This window comes from Pan troglodytes, chromosome 4 (genome assembly GCF_028858775.2).
Source record: "Pan troglodytes isolate AG18354 chromosome 4, NHGRI_mPanTro3-v2.0_pri, whole genome shotgun sequence".
In the NCBI taxonomy this organism is placed as follows: domain Eukaryota; kingdom Metazoa; phylum Chordata; class Mammalia; order Primates; family Hominidae; genus Pan; species Pan troglodytes.
This window is the reverse complement of record NC_072402.2, coordinates 145,672,178-145,686,599: the sequence shown is the minus strand read 5'-3', so window position 1 is coordinate 145,686,599 and position 14,422 is coordinate 145,672,178. Positions and strand designations below refer to the sequence as shown.

General features: G+C 40.4%; 1 protein-coding gene across 1 annotated transcript in view; it reads right to left on the bottom strand.

The window, feature by feature from the left end:
• The window catches only part of SPINK5 (serine peptidase inhibitor Kazal type 5), a 215,166-nt gene that overhangs the window by 189,317 nt on the left and 11,427 nt on the right, over window positions 1-14,422 (bottom strand). The gene's annotated exons all lie outside the window — the stretch shown is intronic.

The window sequence follows — 14,422 nt, the reverse complement described above, 5'->3', positions numbered from 1 at the left end:
AGTCAACCTCAGCTAAGAATGTGCACCTCTAGCAACTAAATTTTTCACTGCTCTGCATATCTTCAAATGACCACTGATTTGGGGAATACAAATAATTTTAGCAAATAGGCAAATTCACAAATATAAAACCTACAAATAGTGAGAATCAGCTATATTTGATAAGGGTCTATTATCTAAGATATATAAAGAACTGTTACAACTCAATAAAAAATGAGCCAATTAAAACATGGGCAGCTCACAAAAATAAAATACAGTATCTAGGAATACATATAAGCAAGGAGGTGAAAGATCTCTATAAGGTGAACTACAAAACACAGTTGAAATAAATCATAAATGACACAAACAAATGGAAAAATATTTTATGCTAATGGGTTGAAAGAATCAACATTGGCTGGGCATGGTGGCTCACATCTGTAATCCCAGCACTTTGGGAGGCCGAGGCAGGCAGATCACTTGAGGTCAGGAGTTCAAGACCAGCCTGGCCAACATGGCGAAACCCCGTCACTACTAAAAATACAAAAAAAATTAGCTGGGAGTGGTGGTGCATGCCTGTAATCCTAGCTACTCGGGAGGCTGAGGCAGGTGAATCACTTGAACCTGGGAGGAGAAGCTGCAGTGAGCCAAGGTCATGCAACTGTACTCCAGCCTGGGTGACAAAGCAAGACATGTTTCAAAAAAAAAAAAAAAGAAAAGAAAGAAAGAAAGAATCAATGTTGTTAAAATGACCATACTGGCCAAAGCAATCTATAGATTAAATGCAATTCCTATTAAATTACCAACATCACTTTTCACAAATTAGAAAACAAAATTCTAAAATTCATATGAAGCCAAAAAAGAGCCCAAACAGTCAGAGCAATCTTGAGTAAAAAGAATAAAACTGGAGGCATCACATTACCTGACTTCAAACTATACTACAATGCTACAGTAGTCAAAATTGTATGGTACTGGTACAAAAATAGACCAGTGGAACAAAATAGATAGCACAGAAATAAAGCCATAAATCTAAAACCATCTGACCTTTGACAAACTTGACAAAAAGAAACAATTGGGAAAGAATATTCTATTTAATAAATGGTGCTAGGATAACTGGCTAACCCTATGCAGATGAACAAAACTGGAACCCTGCCTTTCACCATATACAAAAATTAACTGAAGATGGATTTTAAACTTAAATATAATGCCTCAACCAATAAAAATCCTAGACGAAAACCTAGGAAACACTTTTTTGGACATTGGTCTAAGCAAAGAATTTATGACTAAGCCCTCACAAGCAAATGCAACAAAAACAGAAAGTGACAATGGAGACCTAATTGAAATAACCAGCTTCTGCACAGCAAAGGAAACTACCAACAGAGTAAACAACCTTCAGAATAAGGGAAAACTTTTGCAAACTATGCATCCAACAAAAGTCTAAGATCCAGAATCTATGAGGAACTTAAGCACATATACAAGCACAAAACAACCCCATTGAAAAGTGTACAAAGGACATGAAAAAACACTTCTCAAAAGAAGACACATAAAAAAATTCCAATATTATTAATCATCAGGGAAATACACACCAAAACCACCATGAAATATCATCTTACCCAGTGAGAATGGCTGTTATTAAAAAGACAAAAAATAGGGAGCCAAGATGGCCGAATAGGAACAGCTCCGGTCTACAGCTCCCAGCGTGAGCGACACAGAAAACGGGTGATTTCTGCATTTCCATGTTAGATACCGGGTTCATCTCACTAGGGAGTGCCAGACAGTGGGCGCAGGCCAGTGGGTGTGCGCACCGTGCGCGAGCCGAAGCAGGGCGAGGCATTGCCTCGCTTGGGAAGCGCAAGGGGTCAGGGAGTTCCGTTTCTGAGTCAAAGAAAGGGATGATAGACGGCACCTGGAAAATCGGGTCACTCCCACACGAATACTGCTCTTTTCCGACGGGCTTAAAAAACGGCGCACTACGAGATTATATCCCACACCTGGTTCGGAGGGTCCTACGCCCACGGAGTCTTGCTGATTGCTAGCACAGCAGTCTGAGATCAAACTGCAAGGCGGCAGCGAGGTTGGGGGAGGGGCGCCCGCCATTGCCCAGGCTTGCTTAGGTAAACAAAGCAGCCAGGAAGCTCCAACTGGGTGGAGCCCACCACAGCTCAAGGAGGCCTGCCTGCCTCTGTAGGCTCCACCTCTGGGGGCAGGGCACAGACAAACAAAAAGACAGCAGTAACCTCTGCAGACTTAAATGTCCCTGTCTGACAGCTTTGAAGAGAGCAGTGGTTCTCCCAGTACGCAGCTGGAGATCTGAGAAGGGGCAGACTGCCTCCTCAAGTGGGTCCCTGACCCCTGACCCCCGAGCAGCCTAACTGGGAGGCACCCCCCAACAGGGGCACACTGACACCTCACACGGCAGGGTATTCCAACAGACCTGCAGCTGAGGGTCCTGTCTGTTAGAAGGAAAACTAACAAACAGAAAGGACATCCACACCAAAAACCCATCTGTACATCACCATCATCAAAGACCAAAAGTAGATAAAACCACAAAGATGGGGAAAAAACAGAACAGAAAAACTGGAAATTCTAAAACGCAGAGCATCTCTCCTCCTCCAAAGGAACGCAGTTCCTCACCAGCAACGGAACAAAGCTGGACAGAGAATGACTTTGACGAGCTGAGAGAAGAAGGCTTCAGACGATCAAATTACTCTGAGCTATGGGAGGACATTCAAACCAAAGGCAAAGAAGTTGAAAACTTTGAAAAAAATTTAGAAGAATGTATAACTAGAATAACCAATACAGAGAAGTGCTTAAAGGAGCTGATGGAGCTGAAAACCAAGGCTTGAGAACTACGTGAAGAATGCAGAAACCTCAGGAGCCGATGCGATCAACTGGAAGAAAGGGTATCAGCGATGGAAGATGAAATTAATGAAATGAAGCGAGAAGGGAAGTTTAGAGAAAAAAGAATAAAAAGAAACGAGCAAAGCTTCCAAGAATTATGGGACTATGTGAAAAGACCAAATCTACGTCTGATTGGTGTACCTGAAAGTGATGGGGAGAATGGAACCAAGTTGGAAAACACTCTGCAGGATATTATCCAGGAGAACTTCCCCAGTCTAGCAAGGCAGGCCAACATTCAGATTAAGGAAATACAGAGAACGCCACAAAGATACTCCTTGAGAAGAGCAACTCCAAGACACATAATTGTCAGATTCACCAAAGTTGAAATGAAGGAAAAAATGTTAAGGGCAGCCAGAGAGAAAGGTTGGGTTACCCTCAAAGGGAAGCCCATCAGACTAACAGCGGATCTCTCAGAAGAAACCCTACAAGCCAGAAGAGAGTGGGGGCCAATATTCAACATTCTTAAAGAAAAGAATTTTCAACCCAGAATTTCATATCCAGCCAAACTAAGCTTCATAAGTGAAGGAGAAATAAAACACTTTACAGACAAGCAAATTCTGAGAGATTTTGTCACCACCAGGCCTGCCTTACAAGAGCTCCTGAAGGAAGCGCTAAACATGGAAAGGAACAACCGGTACCAGCCGCTGAAAAATCATGCCAAAATGTAAAGACCATTGAGACTAGGAAGAAACTGCATCAACTAATGAGCAAAATAACCAGCTAACATCATCATGACAGGATCAAATTCACACATAACAATATTAACTTTAAATGTAAATGGACTAAATGCTCCAATTAAAAGACACAGACTGGCAAATTGGATAAAGAGTCAAGACCCATTAGTGTGCTGTATTCAGGAAACCCATCTCACATGCAGAGACACACATAGGCTCAAAATAAAAGGATGGAGGAAGATCTACCAAGCAAATGGAAAACAAAAAAAGGCAGGGGTTGCAATCCTAGTCTCTGATAAAACAGACTTTAAACCAACAAAGATCAAAAGAGACAAAGAAGGCCATTACATAATGGTAAATGGATCATCAATTCAACAAGAAGAGCTAACTATCCTAAATATATGTGCACCCAACACAGGAGCACCCAGATTCATAAAGCAAGTCCTGAGTGACCTACAAAGAGACTTAGACTCCCACACATTAATAGTGGCAGACTTTAACACCCCACTGTCAACATTAGACAGATCAACGAGACAGAAAGTCAACAAGGATACCCAGGAATTGAACTCAGCTCTGCACCAAGCAGACCTAATAGACATCTACAGAACTCTCCACCCCAAATCAACAGAATATACATTTTTTTCAGCACCACACCACACCTATTCCAAAATTGACCACATAGTTGGAAGTAAAGCTCTCCTCAGGAAATGTAAAAGAACAGAAATTATAACAAACTATCTCTCAGACCACAGTGCAATCAAACTAGAACTCAGGATTAAGAATCTCACTCAAAACCGCTCAACAACATGGAAACTGAAAAACCTGCTCCTGAGTGACTACTGGGTACTTAACGAAATGAAGGCAGAAATAAAGATGTTCTTTGAAACCAACGAGAACAAAGACACAACATACCAGAATCTCTGGGACACATTCAAAGCAGTGTGTAGAGGGAAATTTATAGCACTAAATGCCCACAAGAGAAAGCAGGAAAGATCCAAAATTGACACCCTAACATCACAATTAAAAGAACTAGAAAAGCAAGAGCAAACACATTCAAAAGCTAGCAGAAGGCAAGAAATAACTAAAATCAGAGCAGAACTGAAGGAAATAGAGACACAAAAAAACCCTTCAAAAAATTAATGAATCCAGGAGCTGGTTTTTTGAAAGGATCAACAAAATAGACAGACCGCTAGCAAGACTAATAAAGAAAAAAAGAGAGAAGAATCAAATAGTTGCAATAAAAAATGATAAAGGGGATATCACCACCGATCCCACAGAAATACAAACTACCATCAGAGAATACTACAAACACCTCTATGCAAATAAACTAGAAAATCTAGAAGAAATGGATAAATTCCTTGACACATAAACTCTCCCAAGACTAAACCAGGAAGAAGTTGAATCTCTGAATAGACCAATAACAGGATCTGAAATTGTGGCAATAATCAATAGCTTACCAACCAAAAAGAGTCCAGGACCAGATGGATTCACAGCCGAATTCTACCAGAGGTACAAGGAGGAACTGGTACCATTCCTTCTGAAACTATTCTAATCAATAGAAAAAGAGGGAATCCTCCCTAACTCATTTTATGAGGCCAGCATCATTCTGATACCAAAGCCGGGCAGAGACACAACCAAAAAAGAGAATTTTAGACCAATATCCTTGATGAACATTGATGCAAAAATCCTCAATAAAATACTGACAAACCGAATCCAGCAGCACATCAAAAAGCTTATCCACCATGATCAAGTGGGCTTCATCCCTGGGATGCAAGGCTGGTTCAACATACGCAAATCAATAAATGTAATCCAGCATATAAACAGAGCCAAAGACAAAAACCACATGATTATCTCAATAGATGCAGAAAAGGCCTTTGACAAAATTCAACAACGCTTCATGCTAAAAACTCTCAATAAATTAGGTACTGATGGGACGTATTTCAAAATAATAGGAGCTATCTATGACAAACCCACAGCCAATATCATACTGAATGGGCAAAAACTGGAAGCATTCCCTTTGAATACTGGCACAAGACAGGGATGCCCTCTCTCACCACTCCTATTCAACATAGTGTTGGAAGTTCTGGCCAGGGCAATTAGGCAGGAGAAGGAAATAAAGGGTATTCAATTAGGAAAAGAGGAAGTCAAATTGTCCCTGTTTGCAGACGACATGATTGTATATCTAGAAAACCCCATTGTCTCAGCCCAAAATCTCCTTAAGCTGATAAGCAACTTCAGCAAAGTCTCAGGATACAAAATCAATGTACAAAAATCACAAGCATTTTTATACACCAACAACACACAAACAGAGAGCCAAATCATGAGTGAACTCCCATTCACAATTGCTTCAAAGAGAATAAAATACCTAGGAATCCAACTTACAAGGGATGTGGAGGACCTCTTCAAGGAGAACTACAAACCACTGCTCCAGGAAATAAAAGAGGATACAAACAAATGGAAGAACATTCCATGCTCATGGGTAGGAAGAATCAATATCGTGAAAATGGCCATACTGCCCAAGGTAATTTACAGATTCAATGCCATCCCCACCAAGCTACCAATGCGTTTCTTCACAGAAATGGAAAAAAACTACTTTAAAGTTCATATGGAACCAAAAAAGAGCCCGCATCGCCAAGTCAATCCTAAGCCAAAAGAACAAAGCTGGAGGCATCACACTACCTGACTTCAAACTATACTACAAGGCTACAGTAACCAAAACAGCATGGTACTGGTACCAAAACAGAGATATAGATCAATGGAACAGAACAGAGCCCTCAGAAATAACGCCACATATCTACAACTATCTGATCTTTGACAAACCTGAGAAAAACAAGCAATGGGGAAAGGATTCGCTATTTAATAAATGGTGCTGGGAAAACTGGCTAGCCATATGTAGAAAGCTGAAACTGGATCCCTTCCTTACACCTTATACAAAAATCAATTCAAGATGGATTAAAGATTTAAAGATTAGACCTAAAACCATAAAAACCCTAGAAGAAAACCTAGGCATTACCATTCAGGGCATAGGCATGGGCAAGGACTTCATGTCTAAAACACCAAAAGCAATGGCAAAAAAAAGACAAAATTGACAAATGGGATCTAATTAAACTAAAGAGCTTCTGCACAGCAAAAGAAACTACCATCAGAGTGAACAGGCAACCTACAAAATGGGAGAAAATTTTCGCAACCTACTCATTGACAAAGGGCTAATATCCAGAATCTACAATGAACTCAGACAAATTTACAAGAAAAAAACAAACAACCCCATCAAAAAGTGGGCAAAGGACATGAACAGACACTTCTCAAAAGAAGACATTTATGCAGCCAAAAAACATATGAAAAAATGCTCATCATCACTGGCCATCAGAGAAATGCAAATCAAAACCACAATGAGATACCATCTCACACCAGTTAGAATGGCAATCATTAAAAAGTCAGGAAACAACAGGTGCTGGAGAGGATGTGGAGAAATAGGAACACTTTTACACTGTTGGTGGGACTGTAAACTAGTTCAACCATTGTGGAAGTCAGTGTGGCGATTCCTCAGGGATCTAGAACTAGAAATACCATTTGACCCAGCCATCCCATTACTGGGTATATACCCAAAGGACTATAAATCATGCTGCTATAAAGACACATGCACACGTATGTTTATTGCAGCATTATTCACAACAGCAAAGACTTGGAACCAACCCAAATGTCCAACAATGAGAGACTGGATTAAGAAAATGTGGCATATATACACCATGGAATACTATGCAGCCATAAAAAAATGATGAGTTCATGTCCTTTGTAGGGACATGGATGAAATTGGAAATCATCATTCTCAGTAAACTACTGCAAGAACAAAAAACCAAACACCACATATTCTCACTCATAGGTGGGAATTGAACAATGAGATCACATGGACACAGGAAGGGGAACATCACACTCTGGGGACTGTTGTGGGGTGGGGGAGAGGGGAGGGATAGCATTGGGAGATATACCTAATGCTAGATGATGAGTTAGTGGGTGCAGCGCGCCAGCATGGCTCATGTATACATATGTAACTAACCTGCACAATGTGCACATGTACCCTAAAACTTTAAGTATAATAATAAAAGAAAAGTAAAATAAAATAAAAATAAAAAGACAAAAAATAATAGTTGCTGGTGAGGTTGTAAAGAAAAAGGAAATTTCATACACTGCTTGTGTGGAAGTAACAAAACAAGCAAGGGTGATATAGAAGCATGCATGGTGTGTGGCTAGAGTTGGCTAGCTTTTTTTTTTTTTTTTAAGTTTCATTCCATCTCTAACATTTAATGCTAAAGTGTTAGCAGAAAAGAAAAAATTTCTGTAAGTTGAGTTATATGTTTGAGAAAGAAACACATCAAGAAATAGATGGAGAGGTGGAGCAATATGGCAGAATAGAAGGCTCCACCAATTTTCCCCCTGCAAAGAAACCAATGTAAAAACTATCTACGCTCAAAACAAAAAACAAACAAAAAAAAACCTTCGTAAGAACCAAAAGTCAAGTAAGCTCTCACAATACCTGATTTTAACTTCATATCACTGAAAGAGGCACTGAAGAGGGAGGAAATACAGTCTAGAATCACTGATGCCACTTCTCCCCCACCTCCCTGGCAGGGGCAGTGTGGTACAGAGAGTATTTCTGTTCCCCGGGGAGATGGAGAGCCAGCAATTATGAGGCGTTAAACTCAGCACTGCCCTTGTTATAGCAGAAAGTAAAACTAGACCAAACTTAGCTGATGCTGGCCCATAGAGGATGCATTTAAATCAGCCCTGGCCAGAGGGAAATCACAGATCCCAGAGGTCCAAACTTCAGTTCCCACAAGCCTCACCACTGTGGGCTAAAGTGCTCTGGGGCACCAAATAAATTTGAAAAAGAATCTAGGCCACAAGGACTGCAACACCTAGGTGAGTCCTAGGGCTGAACTGGGCCCGCAGTGAACTGGGGGTTAGAGGGCACAAAACCTACTGATCAGCCAGGACAACTTAAGCAGTGCTAACCCTCCCGTAACCCCAAGCTGTATAGCTTGCAGCTCCAAAAGAGATCCCTTCCTTCCTCTTGAGGAGAGCAGAGACAGGAGTGGGGAGAATTTTGTCTTGCATCTTGGATACCAGCCTAGCTACAGCAGGATAGAGTATGGTCAGAGCTGTGAGGCCCCCCTTCCAGGCCCTAGCTCCCAGACATTTCTAGACATACCCTGGGTTAGAAGGAAACCTGCTACCTTGAAGAGAAGGACCCAATCCTGACAGGATTCATCACCTGCTAACTGAAGAGCCCTTGAGCTCTGAATAAGCGTCAGCAGTACCCAGGTACTACACTGAGGCCCTTGGGTGAGTCTCTGAGACTTGCTAGCCTCAGGTAAGACTCAACACATTCCCAACTGTAGTGGCTATGGGGTGAGACTCCTTCTGCTTGATAAAAACAAGGGGAAAAGTTAAGGAGACTTTGCCTTGCACCTTAGGTACTAGCTTGGCCACGGTGGGTAGAGCACCAAGTGCGCTTTTGGAGTCCCTGGTTCCAGGACGTGGCTCTTAGACAGCACTTCCGGGCCTGCTTTGTACCAGAGGGGAGGCTGCATCCCTGCAGGGTGAGTCCCAGGCCAGACAGCATTCACTACAAGCTGACTCAAGAGCTCTCAGGCCTTAAGGGAACATCAGTAGTAGTCTGGCAGTATTCCCCATGAGCCTGAAATGGCGGTGGCCATGGGGAGAGGCTCCTTTGCCTTTGGAAAGGGGAGAGAAGAGTGAGAAGAACTGTGTCTAATGGTTTTAGTGCCAGCTCAGCCACAGTACAATAAAATACCAGGTGGAGTTTTATGATTTTGAGTCTAGTCCCTGGCTCCTGGACAGCACCTTGGCACCCACCTGGGGCCTGGGGGAATTTGCCACCCTGAAGAGAATAATATAAGCCTGGTTGGCTTTGCCACCTGCTGATTGTAGAGCCCCAGGGCTTTGAGTGAACATAGGTGGTAGTCAGAGAGTGGTTACAGCAGGCCTTGGGTAATACCCAGTGCGGTACTGGCTTTAGGACTGATCCAATGCAGTCGTAGGGGTGATGGCCACAGAGGTTCTTATGTCACTCCAACCCAGATCCAAGTTGCTCAAAACAGAGACAGACTCCATCTGTTTGAGAGAAAATAAGGGTTTTAAAAGAACAAAATTCTCTGTCTGGCAATCCAGGGAATTCTTCCAGATGTTGTCCAAGACCATCAAGGAGGTTATCTCTATGAGTCTACAAGAATTACAATGCTACTGGGCTTGGGGTCACCACTAAAGCAGATTCAGTTTCGATCACAACACCCAAGTCCTTTCAAATATCTGAAAGCCTTCCCAAGACGGATAAGTACAAGTAAACCTGGACAGCAAAAACTACAATAAATACCTAACTCTTCAATGACCAGACATAGACGAACATCTACAGGCATCAAGATGATCCAGGAAAACATGACCTTACCAGATGAACTAAGTAAGACACCAGGGACCAGTCCTGAAGGAACAGAGATATGTAACCTTTCAGACAGAGAATTCAAAATTGCTGTTTTCAGGAAACGCAAAGAAATTCAATATAACACAGAGAAGAAATTCAGAATATCAGATAAATTTAGCAAAGAGATTGAAATACCTAAAAAGAATCAAGCAGAAGTTCTGGGGTTGAAAAATGCAATTGGCATACTGAGGAATGCATCCGAGTCTTAATAGCAGAATTGATCAAGCAGAATAATTAGTGAGTTTGAAGACAGGCTATTTAAAATATATATGGGAGAAAAATGAAAACAGAATTTAAAAAATGAAGCATGCCGACAGGATCTAGAAAAAATAGCTGCAAAATGGCAAATCTAAGGTTTATTGGTATTAAAGAGGAGGCAGAGAAAGAGTTAGAGGTAGAGAGTTTATTCATAGGGATAATAACAGAGAATGCCCCAAAGCTAAAGAAAGATATCAATATCCAAGTACAAGAAGATTTAACTGAAGAAGACTACTTCAAGGCATTTAATAGTCAAACTCCCAAAGGTAAAGAAAGCATCCTAAAAGCAGCAAGAGAAAAGAAACAAATAACATACAATGGAACGCTAATATACTTGGAAGCAGATTCTTCAGTGGAAACCTTGCAGGACAGGAGAGAGTGGCATGATTAATTAAAGGTGCTGAAAGAAAAAAAAAGTTTACCCTAGAATAGTATATCCAGTGAAATTATCCTTCAAACACGAAGGAGAAATAAAGGCTTTCCCAAACAAACAAAAGCTGAGGGATATCATCAACACCAGACCTGTCCTACAAGAAATGCTAAAGGGAGTACTTCAATCAGAAAGAAAAGGATGTTAATGAGCAATAAGAAATCATCTGCAGGTACAAAACTCACTAGTAATAGTAAGTACACAGAAAAACGCAGAATATCATAACACTATAACTGGGGTGAGTAAACTACTCTTATCTTCAGTAGAATGACTACACAATGAACCAATCAAAAATAATAACTACAACAACTTTTCAAGACATAGACTGTACAGTACAATGTAAATAGAGACAACAAAAAGTTAAAAAGCAGGGGATAAAGTTAAGGTGTAGAGTATTTATTAGGTTATTTGGCTTGTTTGTTTGTTTATGCAAATCATGTTAGGTTGTTATCAGCTTAAAATAATGGGTTATAAGATAGTATGTTCCGGCCTCATGGTAACCTCAAACCAAAATACATACAATGGATACACAAAAGATAAAAAGCAAGAAACTAAATCATGTCTTCAGAGAAAATCATCTTCACTAAAAGGAAGACAGAAAAGAAAGAAATAAGGAAGAGAAGATCACAAAACAACTGGAAAAGAAATAACAAAACGGCAGGAGTAAATCCTTATTTATGAACAATAATATGGAATGTAAATCAACTAAATCTCCAATCAAAACACAGACTGGCTGAATGAATTTAAAAAAAAAACATAATCTGTTGCCTCCAAGAAACACACTTAACCTATAAAGACACACACAGACTGAAAATAAAGGGATGAAAAAAAAAGATATTCCATGCCAGTGGAAACCAAAAAAGAGCAAGAATAGCTATACTTCTACCCGATAAAATAAATTTCAATGTTCATGTAAGTGTAAATTAATACAGCCACTATGGAAAATGTTATGGAGATTTCTCAAGAAACCAAACATAGAACTACTATATAATCTGCCAATCCCACTATTGGATACTTATACCAAGGAAAAGAAATCAGTATATCAAAGCGATACGTGCACCCATATGTCTATTGCAGCACTAGTACAATAGCAAAGATATGAAATCAACCTCAATGTCTATCAATGGACAAACTGATTTAAAAAATGTGGAATATATACATAATAGAATACTATTCAGCCATTTAAAAACTATGAAATCCTGTCATTTGCAGCAAAATGGATGGAACTGGAGATCACTATGTTCAGTGAAATAAGCCAGTCACAAAAAGACAAATATCACATGTTCTCACTAATATGTGAAAACTAAAAAAGTTGATCTTATGGAGGTATAGCATAGAATTATAGATACTAGAGGCAGAGAAGGCATGTGAGGGCAGGGAGATGGAGAACATTTCAGTAATGGATATAAACATACGGTTAGATTGAAGATATAAGTTCTAATGTTGTTTGCCCATTTTTTTTTTTTTTTTTTTGGAGACGGAGTCATGCTCTGTTGCCCAGGCTGGAGTGCAATGGCACGATCTCGGCTTACTGCAACCTCCGCCTCCCAGGTTCAAGCGATTCTCCTGCCTCAGCCTCCCAAGTAGCTGGGATTACAGGTGCCTGCCACCATGCCTGGCTAATTTTTGTATTTTTACTAGAGATAGGGTTTCACCATGTTGGCCAGGCTGGTCTCGAACTCCTGACCTCAGGTGATCTGCCTGCCTCAGCCTCCCAAAGTGTTGGGATTACAGGCATGAGCCACCACTTTTTCATAGGGTGACTATAGTTAGCAAAAAATGTATTGTATATTTTAAAGTAGCTAGAAGAGAGTACTTGAAATGTTCCCAACACACACACACACACACACACACACACACACACTCTCTCTCTCTCTCTCTCACACACACACACTCTCTCTCTCTCTCACACACACACACACACACACAGTTTTCTCCCTATAAAATATGATTTCCAGGCCCAATCCTCTCACAAGCATCCTAGAGCAGTAAAGATTTCACATAGTGACATCAGACTTGAGTTTGATTCCAGCTTTACTATTCACTCACCATGAGACTGGACAAATTAGTTAACCTCAGAGTCTCAGTTTCCTCATCTGTGCATTGAATATAGAAACAGTATTCAATAAAAAGGGCTGTGGGGAGCATTAAAGAAAATACTTCATGTAAAGAACATAGCACAGCATCTACTAATCTTCCACAAGGTAGACATTCAGTAAATACTAACCATTTTTATATTTTCAATATTATTACTACTTGTTATTATGATTGCTCTTATTTAGCAACCTAGTTTTATTTGTCAATGCTCCTCAAATTCTAATATACATCATAGTAGTAGCTCCATGTGTTCAATAAAGTCAGGCACCATGAGGTTGGTAGATTACCCCCATTTACAGATGAAAAAAATTGAGACAGATTAAGTAGCCGGCTCAAAGTATATGACAAAGAAGGAATCCTAATCCAAGAATTCTGACCCATGCAGGATTGCAACATCTGAATTATGCCGTTTTGGTCGTTATTTTCACAAGATGGCGATCAACAATAGAGAATGGCTTGTCCTCCTACACCCTCTTAATAAGTCAAAATGATGTCCCATGGTGGTTAGTCAGTACTTACCCTTATTAAAAAGGCATTTTCTTGCAGGAGGAGAGCTTTCAGTATTTAAGGAAACTAAATATTTGGAGATAAAAGATATATACTTAAATAAGGATACCAGTATTAAAGAGGTTTGTTCAGTAGAAATTTAGAGCACAAGATAGGCACTTGAAGAAAATGTGAAGGAAAAACCCTTGTGAAAAATAATAAAAAAATAAGCAGCTTCCGACAACTACTCCACAACTGGAGTCGTAATACACACTTCACATCCCCATATCCACAATTCAGTCATTCCTTTGGACAGATGAAAACAAAATTGCAGCTGGGCGCAGGGCTCATGCCTGTAATCCTAGCACCTTGGGAGGCTGAGGTGGGCAGATCACCTGAGGTCAAGAGTTCGAGACCAGCCTGGCCAATATGGCGAAACCCCGTCTCTACTAAAAATACAAAAATTAGCTGGGTGTGGTGGCAGGCACCTGTAATCCCAGCTACTCAAGAGCCTGAGGCAGGATAATCACTTGAATCCTGGAGGCAGAGGTTGCAGTGTGCCCAGATCACACCATTGCACTCCAGCCTGGGCAACAGGAGCATAGCTCTGTCAAAAAAAAAAAGAAAGGGAGAAAGGAAACAAAATTGCAATGAATTTAAACTATGCACATATAAACCTGTAAGTATTTGTCTTCTACACTTCCCCAATGTATTAATGAGAATTCTGCATTTTCAGCACTTCCTACTAGGCCTCAATTCTTTCCCACCTTCAGAAGATGAATTTCAGCCACTCCAGTTCGTCTCTGGCCAATTTTTGACATAGAATTGGCAAATGAGCAGAGAGACAAATTGAAAAGTAAAGAGAGGGAATTTTTATCAGAAAGACACATATTTAGTCAATTAAAAGCTGAGATACGGAAGCTGAAAGATAAGAAATGAGAAGAAAAATGAAGAGTCACTAAGATTCGTTTTCTTTGGTTGTTTTGTTTTTGTTAATCAAGTTGAGTTTTTATGTGATAGAGAAGGTTTAAAGAAAAGGTTTGGAGTGGCTTCAGAGTGTAAGAGATGTGAGGATTGGAGGAATCAGGAAAAGGGGGATGGTCAGAA